Source organism: Macrotis lagotis, chromosome 6, assembly GCF_037893015.1.
Source record: "Macrotis lagotis isolate mMagLag1 chromosome 6, bilby.v1.9.chrom.fasta, whole genome shotgun sequence".
NCBI classification, from domain to species: domain Eukaryota; kingdom Metazoa; phylum Chordata; class Mammalia; order Peramelemorphia; family Peramelidae; genus Macrotis; species Macrotis lagotis.
The window spans coordinates 88,591,867-88,604,600 of NC_133663.1; positions in this window are offsets into that span (position 1 = coordinate 88,591,867).

Consider the following 12,734-nt stretch of genomic DNA (forward strand, 5'->3'; position numbering starts at 1 on the left):
AATGAATCCTTTGTCACAATCATTAGTTGTAAAGATTGTTTCCCAATTTACTGCATTTCTTTTGATCTTGGTTACAATGGTTTTGTCTGTGCAAAAGCTTTTTAATTTAATGTAATCGAAATCATCTAGTTTGTTTTTGGTGTTGTTCTCCATCTCTTCCTCATTCATAAACTGCTCCCCTTTCCATAGATCTGATAGGTAAACTAGTCCTTGATCTTCTAATTTGCTTATAGTGTTGTTTTTTTATGTCTCAATTCTGTAACCATTTGGGTCTTAGTTTTTTTATGTCTCAATTCTGTAACCATTTGGGTCTTATCTTGGTAAAGGGTGTGAGGTGTTGGTCTAATCTAAGTTTCTTCTATACTAACTTCCAATTTTCCCAGAAGTTTTTATCAAAGAGAGAGTTTTTATCCCAATAGATGGACTCTTTGGGTTTATCAAACAGCAGATTACTATAATCGTTTCCTGCTATTGCACCTAGTCTATTCCACTGGTCCACCACTCTATTTCTTAGCCAATACCAAACAGTTTGATGACCGATGCTTTATAATTGACCCCTTTATTTTTTCAAGAAACTAAAGTTCAGAGGGACTCTGTGATTTATCCAAGGTGTTAAAGAGTATTTGAACCCAGGTCCTCTGCCTTCAAAGTCGGTACTCTTTCCTTTACAGCAAGCTGCATCAAGGTAAGGTCAGCATCAGAATTAAGTCTATCCAAAAGTTAGATAGATTCCCTTCTGTGCACTGTGCAGGGACAGACCACTGTTGGTTTCTTATCTTTTTCCCCTCAGAAATATTCCTCCTATATCCCATTAACCTTTCCCCAGGTATAACAGAGGTATAGATCCCCATGCTATACTTGGATTCAATCTGGAAAAGAGAGATGTGGTTTCAACTTGAATTCCCCAACTAGTGTAGACTCTACTCACAGACTAAACTAATGAACAGAGCTGAAAGACTAAATATATAGAAGCCAAACAAAATGAATAGTAAAACTCCTGAAGTAAAATAATTCTTAACATGATGGCAGCAGGATACTGAATAAAGAATACTGAATTTGGAATCAAAGATTTGAGTTTAAATTATGACTTTGTCTCTTATTATCCATGTGACCTTGGCCCTGACACAGCCTCTCTGGGTCTGTTTCCTCCTCTATAAAATTAGAAGGTTGAGTTAAATGCCCTCTAAATTTCCTTCCAGTTCTAAATCTCTGACTTCCTGAATAAACTAATGCAAAATAATTCCCACCACAGATTCATGTGCAGAAACTCATTCAAAGAAGCCTCAGTAGTGAGGGTTGCTTTGAGTTGCTACCGGAACAGCTATTCAGGCAACTTCTTGACTCCTTTCCACCATCAGTGGGTCCCTTGGTCTCTGTCTATCAATCATAGCTACCCCTGTCTCAGCAGTCATAGTTCAGTTCTAGGCAATCAGCATTAAGTGGTTTGCCCAAAGTTACAAAACTAGTGTCTGGTGTCTATACTGATTTTCACTGTATTTCAGTTGCTGGTATTTAAATTCATTTGTAGGATTGTGTTTCACCAAAAAAAGCATTAAAAAAAGTTAAAAAAAAACATGCATTTACATAGGCTTGACAAGCAGATAGAGAAAATGAATCAAGAATCATCTTTGGGCCTGGAAAAAGGATTCTTTGTTTTGTTTGTCATGAACTGCTTTGACAATCTACTAACACTTATGATCCCCTTCTCAGAATGTTTTTTTTTTAACAAAAGAATTGAGTTATGTATGATGAAATAAAGATGTCATTCATGCCCCATACCCTCTGAATCTAAGACCCATAGACTAATTTAGGTGAAAAATTTCCAACCTAAAGTCTCTTAACTCCATCCTTGGAAAACCAAAAGTATGACTCTCCAGGACACAGAAATGAACTGAAGGGAAAAGATGCAATAATAAGCATGATTCTGTTATACCAATTTATTCTTCTTGGGGCCTTTTCCACATGACTTGTATCCTCTATGTAATACCTTACATGCTTTAAAACCACACTGATTTAGAAAGACTCCAAGAGATATTGTTATTGTTGTTGGACAGTGATATTGTAGCCATTCTTCACATCTATTTTTAAAGACATTTCCTTTGTGTGTTGAATATCATTCACACATTAGTGAGAGAGGGGAACATCTCCGGAACCAGGGCGGTGAGGGTTCCCCTCCCCCCACATGGCAGGCACAAGGTGAGTGCCAAGCTCAGAACTGCCTTGAATCCAGGGCCATCTCCAGTTATCCTGATTTATATCTGACTACTGGACCCAGATGACTCTGGAGGAGAAAGTAAGGCTGGTGACTTAGCATCTCCAATTCACATGCATGTCATGACGTCACCTCCCTGATGTCATGGTATTCATCATCATCAATTCAGTCCTAAATTCACATCTCTGTTCATTCCTAAATCCATCCATCACTGAAGCACACATATCCTCCATAGTTCCATCCTGAAGCCATCATCTCAAACTTTTTTTTTTTTTGCTGCCATCTTGAGCTTTGCTTTGCTTCTTCTTTCACATATTCTAATGAATGCTTTTTTGGCTTTAGATCTTCTGGAAAACAGTTGTGATCATTCAGTCATCTTTTAGGTTCTAATCATCTAGATCTTAGACTTTGAATGTTATTAGAGTCAGATCACTGGAGTTGGGAAGTAAGGTGTACCACCCTAACTCCTAGCTAGGTTAGGGTAAGTGACTTTCTTTTACCTCTTCCTTAGTTCAGACAAATAGAATATCTCCCCTTACACTTCATATCTCATCTTGTAATTTTCTGTGACTGGAGATAAATATATTCAATCCTTTTTTTTATTATTTCTGACTTCCATCATACTTTGCCATACAAATTCTCTTGAAGTTTTATTAAATCTCAAGGTAATACCGAATTACTCATGGCAGGGAAGGCAACATTCAGGGAATCTTTTGCTGGCATTTTTATCATTATATGTCACAATACTCCTTACAAAGGTAGATGTCAAACTGACTACAACCTTGGCCTTTATTTCTTCCTGGGTTTAATAGATTTTATCAAAGAAAGCAGAGGTGATTTCTCTTGGTAAAATCTTTGGGTGGCATACCCAGGGGAAAATGTTAGTGAAAGCTGAAAAGAACCAGATTTAGTAAAAATTCTCAACACTTCTTCAAAAGTGAAATTGATCCCCTATCATTCAAGGTCTGCAAATAAATGATAATTATTAATAATAGTATCTAACATTTAGATAATTAGGCTTTGTACTAAGTACATTATTATCTCATTTGAAATTCATAACCCTATGTGTAGATAGGATTCTTGCTCCAGGATGGGTTAAAAATCAATGGTCTCTGAATACTTTCTAACTCAGATTCTGTGATTTCTTTTTAACATCTGAATATTTCACATTCCTTATCTCTTCCCCCCCCTATCCCATAATGGCAGTAATAGGATTAGTGTGTCTTAATTAAGTAAAAAAAAATTAAGACAAAAAGCTATTATAAATTCAGCAGCACTTTTAAATGAATGTCTATTTTTATTAATCACAATATCATCTACATATATTTGAAAAAATTCACATTCATATATGTGACATATCATTTATTCAGTGTGCATTAAGTGCATTTTCTTATTTATCATACCGAGTTGCACTGTATATATTGTTGGGGCTAAAGGAAGAGCAAAATTATAATGCTTGGGTAGCATATTTTTATGGACTCCTCACAGTAAGTCCCTAGGCATCTTTAGCCCACAAGTTGGGAATCAGTGCCATATGGTATGGAATAATAATTTAATAACATTTTCACATAAGAAGTAGAGGAAGGGGTAAGACAGAGACAGATTAAGAGGAATGTGATTGGGGCAGCTAGGTGGTACAGTGAATTAGAGCATTGGCACAGAAGTCAGGAAGATCTCATTTCAATTTGGCTTCAGACTCTTGATTCTAACTAGTTGCATGACCTTGGTCAAGTCATTTAACCCCATTGCCTCACAACACGAAAAACCAAAAAAAAAAAAAAAGAGGACTATGATGGAAAACTGGAAACCTATAGGAAAAATCGCAGGCCTATTGTCTCTACCCAAAGGCATGGAATTCACCCCATTTTGGAGGGGTAGGCTATCTACACAAGGTGACTAGAGTCTCCCAAGAAGAAAGGTGCTTTGTTGGACCCAGTTTAGTGGGTGTCAGTATTCTGATCAAGAGAAGAGGATGAGTCCTTGTATTTCCTATCTCAGTAGGCAAATAATCTGGGTCTCTTTCCCTGCAATTTGTAAGCAGCCAGACCAAAGCCTAAAATGAGCTGCTCCTAAACCATCATGTTTACATTCATGCTGTTTAATACAGACAATGAACAGATGCAGAGATCAATTAATAGACATTTAAAAGCACTTACTCAGTCTCCACAGCAGTTTATGAGAAGCGCATTTAGAAAGCAATAGAAGTTATTGCTATTATAAAGTGCTTGGGGATCCCAGATGAAAGCCCCTTGTAACTAGAAAGTATTTATAACTCAAGAAGAAACCCTCCACACCCATGTTATACAACACCAACTCCACTTCCTGGCAGGCTTGAACTGTCAGCCCATGCAGCCTTGTCTGTTTAAGTTACACTGTAAACCCTATAGGGTGGAGACCTTTTAAAAACATATATATGATTTGCAAAGCATCATGTACAATCCTGGCATTCTGTAAATAAATAAAAACCACATGAAACAAAGACAAAATATTTCTTCTTAATAAAGAGTTGAAGATGCTATTCAACTACCTTGTCATTAACACTTCCAGTGTATGACATCAAATGATGCACTGGAATGATTAGGGCAATAGTTGTGGAAGTAGCCTGTGAAATATTGTAATCATCATGTAGCCTTTATAAAGCATTTCAGATTAGCTAAGTGCTCTATAATCATCTTAGTCATTGTTCCTCACAAGTTGCCTGTGATATAAACTAGATCACTTGTATTATTCCTTTTGTGCCTATCTATGTGTGTATATTCACTTCTAGACATCATGTTTCAGGAAGCGCATCAAAAATATGGAGAACGGGGAGAGGCAACCAGAATGGTGAAGACCCATGCCCAAAGAGAAAACATCCCAGGAATGGGGAGAAGTGCTTAGTCTGGAGAATAAAAGTATCAGGGAGTCCATTACAACCAACTTCAGGTACTTGGAAAGCTATTATGTATGTGGAAAAGGTATGAATTAGGTATGAGAGGTAGAAATTACAAAGAGGCATCCAAACTTTCCAAAATTTAGAGCTTTCCCAAAATGGCAGAGCTGGGGAGAGTTCCCTATCATTTGCAGGTCTTCCATCAAAAGTTGAATGAGATTCTTTTTATGTGCTACTTGAGACTTCTCTACTTAGGTTCCTTCCAACTCTGAAATTCTGATAGATAAACAGATCTGGACACAGAGGGATGAAGCAATTTGCCCAAGGATATATAGAAACAAATAGCTTCTGTCATCTAAATAAACGACATAATTTGTTTAGTTCTGACTCCAAATTCCACCTTATTGCTACAGCCCTATAATCCACAACACTACTACAATATAATTGTATTATATGGATAACAAAATGAATATATAACATTTAATTTAGTAGAAGATGTGAACTATCTTCCCCATTATGTTGCTCTTTCTTATTTGACTTCAGGCATACTTTTATGGGTGGAGAAACTGAGGCACACAGATTGCTCATTGCTAGGGCATAAATCTCACTGTCTTGTGTAGGACTCCAGAACAGATTTTTCAGAAAGAAGCAGCTGGGAAGATAGGCCCCTAAAATGTCCTGAAAGTCATTTAGGTGGAATAATAGGTTTTCTGGGCAGTTGAATGTCTGAAATCCTTTTTTATTTTAAATAAAATCCCTATCATAATACAACAATGAAGGGTGATTTTGAATTAGAATGTTTTCTAATTCATTAGAATGTTTTCCCAACAAAGGGATGTAATCCTGAAGTTGGAGCATAAGGCTTAGGATATATGTATATAAACTCACAAGGAGGGAAAAACTCAACTTCCTTAGTTAAGAAATAAATCATCACCTAGGAAAAGTGATTAGCGCTTTTGAAATAAAGATAAGTTAACCCCATTTTTAAAATGACATATATACCTCCTTGGATGTAATAAAACCTTAAAATTAAGGATAATGATAACATAAAAGTTGAAAAATATGCTGAATTTCAACTAACAGTTAACCACCAGAGCAAACTTCGCAAAAATATACCCAGGGCAAGAAACACTTACAAAATTAATTTTGTAAGACTAAGTCAGTTGAGGAAGGGAAAGGACCCAAGGAATGAAACTCAGTAGAGGAGGGAATCCAGGATACTTTAAGGCTGCTGTTTGGGGTCGGGGGACAACAGAGGTACAGGATGGAACCGATATCAGGGAAAAGTTACACATATAGAGGGAATGGGAGAATCGGCATTCTCTGGTATCTTCCTATTTAATTATTCTTGCTGGCTAGAATTGTTTGATTGTTGTTAATTTGCATGCTTCTAAAGAAGTAGAAGTGTAATCACCACCTTAAATATTGGGGCCTTGGGGTTAAGGCTTGCTTATACCTACCGTAGTAGCTGCCCTTTTCCTATTAGATAATTTCAAATAAATTACAAAAGGCAGGCAGGGATTCTTATCAATAAATATGGAAGATAAAACAGAAAGAGTTTAAATAAGAGGTAGACAGATTCCCAAGTCCTAGCAGTTAGTCACTTGCCTCCATTTGGTATGACTCCTTCCAAACAGACTCTGCAAAGACGGGGTTCAGAGACTGAAGAAACACCAAGAGATTAATCGAGAAGTCACAGTTCAAGACAGTGGCTCCCAGTTGGAAGGTTCTACCAGTTCTAGAAGGAATATGTAGAATGTTGCTAGAAACTCTCAAGGCTCCATATTGACAATCCCTACTAACAACCTGATCACACAATTCCTTCACTTCCTTAGACTGCATTGACCTCTTCTAAGACAAAATTCATTCTCTCAAGTACATGGGAAATCTTTAGAGCTTACTAGCTCTACAAATTATATCTCCAAGATTTAGAAATAATAATTTTTTTTCCTATTAGCCCTTAACATAAACCTTCCACCAAGTTCAGACAAGTAGGATGTAACATATTTGAAAGTAACACATTGAACTTATTATATACTTCAAATTGTTTAAATTCTGTTTTATTTTTAATTTTGAATTTTTTTTCCTCCTACTTTCTCCACCTCCATCCAGTTGGAAGGCAAGAAAAACAGAACTTGTTACAAAATATAGTGAATCAAAACAAATTCTGGCATCAGCTTTATTAAAAGCTTTTTATAGAAAAGTAAGATATATATATATATATATATATATATATATAAAAGGTTCAAAGTTTCACATAAAATTCCCTTTTTCTATTCTACTTCATATGTAGAAATGTTGCTCTTGATTTAGTTTAAGTTTAGAAATTTGAAAATTAATATAACATTAAAAACATACTAATACTTAAACTCTCCACTCCAGTATGGTCATTATCTTTATTATTACTAGTTCAGGCTCTAAACACCTCATGTCTGGATTATTGCAATAGCCACTAGTAAGTCTTACCAGTCTTAAGTCTCCCTAATCAGTCACCAAAATGATTTATCTAAAGCACAATTTCAACTATTTCATACTCCAGTGGTTACCTATTGCTTCCAGGATCAAATATAGAATTGTTTGGTATTCAAAGCCTTTCATAACCTGACCCCATCCTCCCTTTCCAATCTTCTTAGGTCTGATTCTCCAAACTGTACTCTTGGATCCAGACACTGGTCTCTTGGCTGTTCCACCAACAAGACACTCCATTTCTTTGGTCTGAAAATATTCTCTGACTGTCCCCTGTCATGCCTGCAAGACTCTCCTTCCTCTTCTCTGACCTCCCCTGTTTTCTTTAAATCTCAACTTCTACAGGAAGTCTTTTTCAGTTCCTTTTAATTCTAATGTTGTTCCTCTCTAATTTTACTCTATCATCTATCTATCTATCTATATATCTATCTATTCATCCATCCATCTATTCACCCATCTATCCATCCCTCCATCATCTTTCCATCCATCCTTCAATTATCTAACTATCTAGTTATATATTCATTCATCCATCTACTCACCCATCTATCCATCCCATCTATCCCTTCCATCCATCCATCCATCCATCCACCCACCCACCCACCCATCCACCCACCTATCTAGTTTGTACTTATTTGTTTGCCTATCTCTCCCATTACATTATGAGCTCCTTGAGGTCAGGGATTATCTATCACTTTTCTTTGTATACTCAGTGCTTAGCACATTATCTGGCACATAAAAAGCATTTAATAAATTACTGACGGGCTGGCTGATCTCAGGCTTGTCCTCAGGCTGGTCCCCCCCATCCTCCCTTTCTACCAGCTTAAATCAATCAAAAAACAATTACTAATTGCTTATATTGTGCCAGGTAATAGCAAGATACAAAGAAATGCAAAAAAACCCCAACAAAACCTAGCACCTGCCCTCTAGGATCAAACATTCCAATGGGGGGGGGGGGGGAGAGAAAAATGATATATGAAAAACAAAGTATATACAAGATATACAGTACACAGAATAGTTAGGAAAAATCTGAAAGAGAAAACATAGCAGCTAAGGGAAATTTCTTGCAGGAGATGAAGTTGGAGCTCAGTCTTGACGGAAGTCAAGAAACCTGAGAGGCAGAAGTGAGGACATAGAGAATTCTAGGCATTGGTGGGGGGAATAGCTAAGGCATGGGTATATAGATGGGAGATGAAATGTAGTCTTCTGGGAACTAGGAATAAGCAAGTGTAGCTGAATCATAGAATACATATTGTCCCTCCCACTATACATAGAATACCTTTGTAAAGTACAAGAAGACTGCAAAGTAGGAAAGATAAGCTTTAAATGTCAAAGTGACATTTAAATTTGCATTTACATTAGAACCTGGAGTTAATAAAGAACTACACTGAGCAGTGAGTGAAATGACCAGACCTATACTGTAGAAAATCATAGAAAAATCACCTTGATACTTGAGTGGAGGATGGATTTGTAGAGCAGAGAGATTTGAAATATGGAGACAAAATTAGAAGGCTAGAACCTAGGGAATGAGGAACTGAATTAGGGTTGTTGTTTAAAGAGGATGTACATAAGAAATGTTTGTTATGAAGCTAGAAACAAGATTTTAAAAAAAGTTGGATATATGAGTTGTTTTTGTTGTTGCTCAGTCATTTCATTTGTATCTGACTCTTAATGCCTACATTTGGGGTTTTCTTGGCAAAGATGCTGAAGGGGTTTACCCTTTCCTTCTGAAGCTCATGTGACAGATGAGGCAAAAAGGGTTGAGTGATTTGCCCAGGGTCACACAGTTACAAAACAGAATCATAGTAAATGATGTATTGGTGGGTGTGAGTAAATCATTAAGGATGACACTACAGTTGGAAGCCTAGGTGATTAGGCTGGTAGTTTGTTCCACAGTAATAGAGAAGTTCAAATCCTTCAGTGAAATATGTGGTTATAAACGTCCATTCGAATCTTAACCTTTTCCAAGAAATCTTTCCCGACTATTGTGCCTCACACTGATTTTGGGGACTGGGATCACAGAACTAAATAGCTGAAAGGGACCTGAGAAGCCATCCACTCCTACTCCCTTATACACTTCTTGCCCTTGGTTATATGGGGGGAAAGTGTCCGAGGTGGCACGTAAACATAGGTCTTCTGATTTTTTTTTTTTTTTGGTGTTCAATTAATTTTTAGTTGTGAATGATTCTTCACGACTCCATTTGGGGTTTTCTTGGCAAAGGTACCAGAATGATTTATCACTTCTTTCTCTGATTCATTTTACAGATGAGGAAACTGAGGCTAAACAAGAGGAGGTAACTTGCCTAGGGTCACACAGTAAATGTCTGAGGCTAAATTTGAACTCACAAAGATGAGTTTCCCTGATTTCAGGTCCACTCCTCTACTTACTGGGCCATGAGCTGTCCTTTCTCTGACTCTAGAGCCTATGTTCTTTTCACCTTTGTAAACTTTGGTTGCCTTTCGGTACTTGGAGATCACATTCCACCTGCATCCTAGATATCTTTTCATACCCAGTTGTTTGCGTATTGTCCCTCCCATGAGAGCTTGTTGAAGACAGGGACCACCGTGTTTTTTTTTTTTTTTTTTTTACTTTCTACCCCTAGCACTTGGCCCAGGGCCTGATGCATAATAAGCCCTTTAGAAAAGCTTGTTGACTGACTGTTGACTCCCTGCTCCAATGCTCTGCACCAGTTCACTTTTTACAGTTAACCCAATTTCATCATTCCATCATAATATTTATGTCTTCTTGTTTGTCTTTTCTTTCCCTAGCTAAATTATAAGCACATTTTTGATTTCCCTACACAGTTTTTTATGCATCTAGTAACATATAGTTATTGAATCGATGAATTATCCCCATGATGAACCCTTGTGTCAGGGTGTGTGTGTGTGTGTGTGTGTGTGTGTGTGTGTGAGAGAGAGAGAGAGAGAGAGAGACAGAGAGAGAGAGAGACAGAGACAGAGACAGTGAGTGTGTCAGTGTGTCAGAGTCCTTCTGGAAGGCAATGACTGGGGTTTTAACTGCATAGCTCCTCACCTCCAAGGCTATGGAGGGTGTCCCCCCCCACTGTATTTATGAAGCATGAGTATACTAGTATCTTCCATCCCCAAGCTATGCTTTCTGTCTCTATTGTTTTGGAGGTTAAGGTCAAGGCTGAAAGCCGAGCAGCAGAGTGACCCTAAGTGATACCATGAAAAGGATACACCTTGTGACTCAAGCAGGAAGCCTTACCAAACAAGTATTTCTCTCTGGTGCTCCCCTGGAACAGCACATTTTAATGGGAAGAGATGGGACCAGCCAGGGAGCTTTGGGCCCTTCAGATAGTTCCATAAAACACTAAATGGCCTTTTCTCTGATCTCCTTGAGTGTTCTTAGGCACTGAAAGAGTTAAGGCTCCATCGTTTCAGGCCTCAGCTGCCAAGTGCATTTAATGTTCTGGCCAGCCCTCACATGGTTTGTATTCTTACCCGGCTGGAGTGGCCTGCTCATGGCATCTGGTTCCCTGGCAACAGCTTTCATTGGCTCAATCAAAGCCTTTTCTTCTTAAGAAAGCTCACACTGTGACACCCCACCACCACCACTAATCACCATCTTAACTCAGTGTTTAGAATGCAGCTGGTATGAAAAATAGTATTTGTGAATGTGAGAAGATTAAGTGACCACTCACTCCACAGAGTCCACCTGTCCTGAGTGGTTCTCTATCTAGTCTCTACCAGGCCAGTAGGGAAGAGCCTAGTTTTCTGGGGAGGGAGGCTAGGAACCCCAGTCCAGAAAGTTTCTCGGAGATGGAGTTCTTTGTTCAGCCATACTCCAGAAGCCTCCATGATTCATGACTAGCTGTTTTCTGTGTTGAACAGTGGTCGAGCTGTAGGCCCTCTGCTTTTGACAAGGGGCGCTGGTGGGTTAAGGGAGATCAGACAACAAAATCCATATTGTAGGAGCCTTGTCCCCAGTCAGCACCAGACAGGAGGAAGAATCTGCCAATGTCTGAACCTGGGGAGAGTAAAGAATCTGATTCAAGCCCTGTCAAAAGTCACCCTGCCCTAGTATTTGGAGGAATAAACCAGGAGGGAGAGGGGGCCATGTATGTAGGCACACTCAGAAAAAGTTTGGGTCTAGACTATCTAACTAATCAAGATGAGAATTCTCCTGGCTGGTAGATTTTTTTTCATTTCCTGAAACGTGTATATATTTGTTTGTTTGTTTTTGCCAGGGGAAGAAATAAAGTTAAAAATCAACAAATAAGATACGGGAGAGAAAATAAACAGCTCTCACTATTGGTTCATCCTTATGGCTCCAGCCTTGCCTTAATCCACTCCCCGCTTTTGGGAGTGGAGATGGGGAGAATGTTTTGATCACATTTTTTATCTGTTAACTAGAATCTAACCAGAGAACCAATTCAGGACCCCAAAACTGGATGACTAGTATTAGTAATGGTTATCTGCTCTTTACCCTGATGTCCCACCTGGTCCCTTGAACCAAGCTAAAGTGGGGAAGCTAGGTGACATCTTCGTGAGTTCAAAACTAGCCTCAGACACTTTGTAGCTATGTGACCCTGGGCAAGTCACTTTGCCCTGTTTCTTTCCTTTAAAAAAATCTATCCTGTTTTTTATTTTTTCTCACCTCCACACCTATTTCTGCTTAATTGGAATTCTAGTTTCAATAGCTGAGCATTCTTCTTTGGCTGACATTAGGTAGGGCCGAGGAGGAGAAGAGGAGATGGTATTTTAGGGCTTTATGGAGGCATAAAGATACCTCCTAGGGAAAAGGGCAGATGGCCCAGAATCATGAACTACTCTGTAGCTTTGGACACTGGCCTAGTGGTACTTCCAGGGAGTCAGAGAGACATGTGTTCACAATATCATTGCCTCTCGACTACACATAAAAGCTACAATCCCAGTTGAGTTTTCACTGTGGACTTAAGAATATTTAAGCAAGATAGTAATAAATTCCTGAGAAAGATAGTATGGCTTTTGAATTTAGGAGCATAGATTTTCATCACCCTAGGGAAGGACTCCTAGGTTAGAGGATTATAGATTCAGCATTGGAAAGAAAATCAGAGACTATTTAGTCCAGTGGTTACCAATCTGGAGGGTAAAGAGTCAGAATCACAGACTCTCAAAGGTGGAAGAAACCACCAAGCTCAACTAGTAATGAAATAAGAATTTTTACCAAGTCATTAGAGGTCA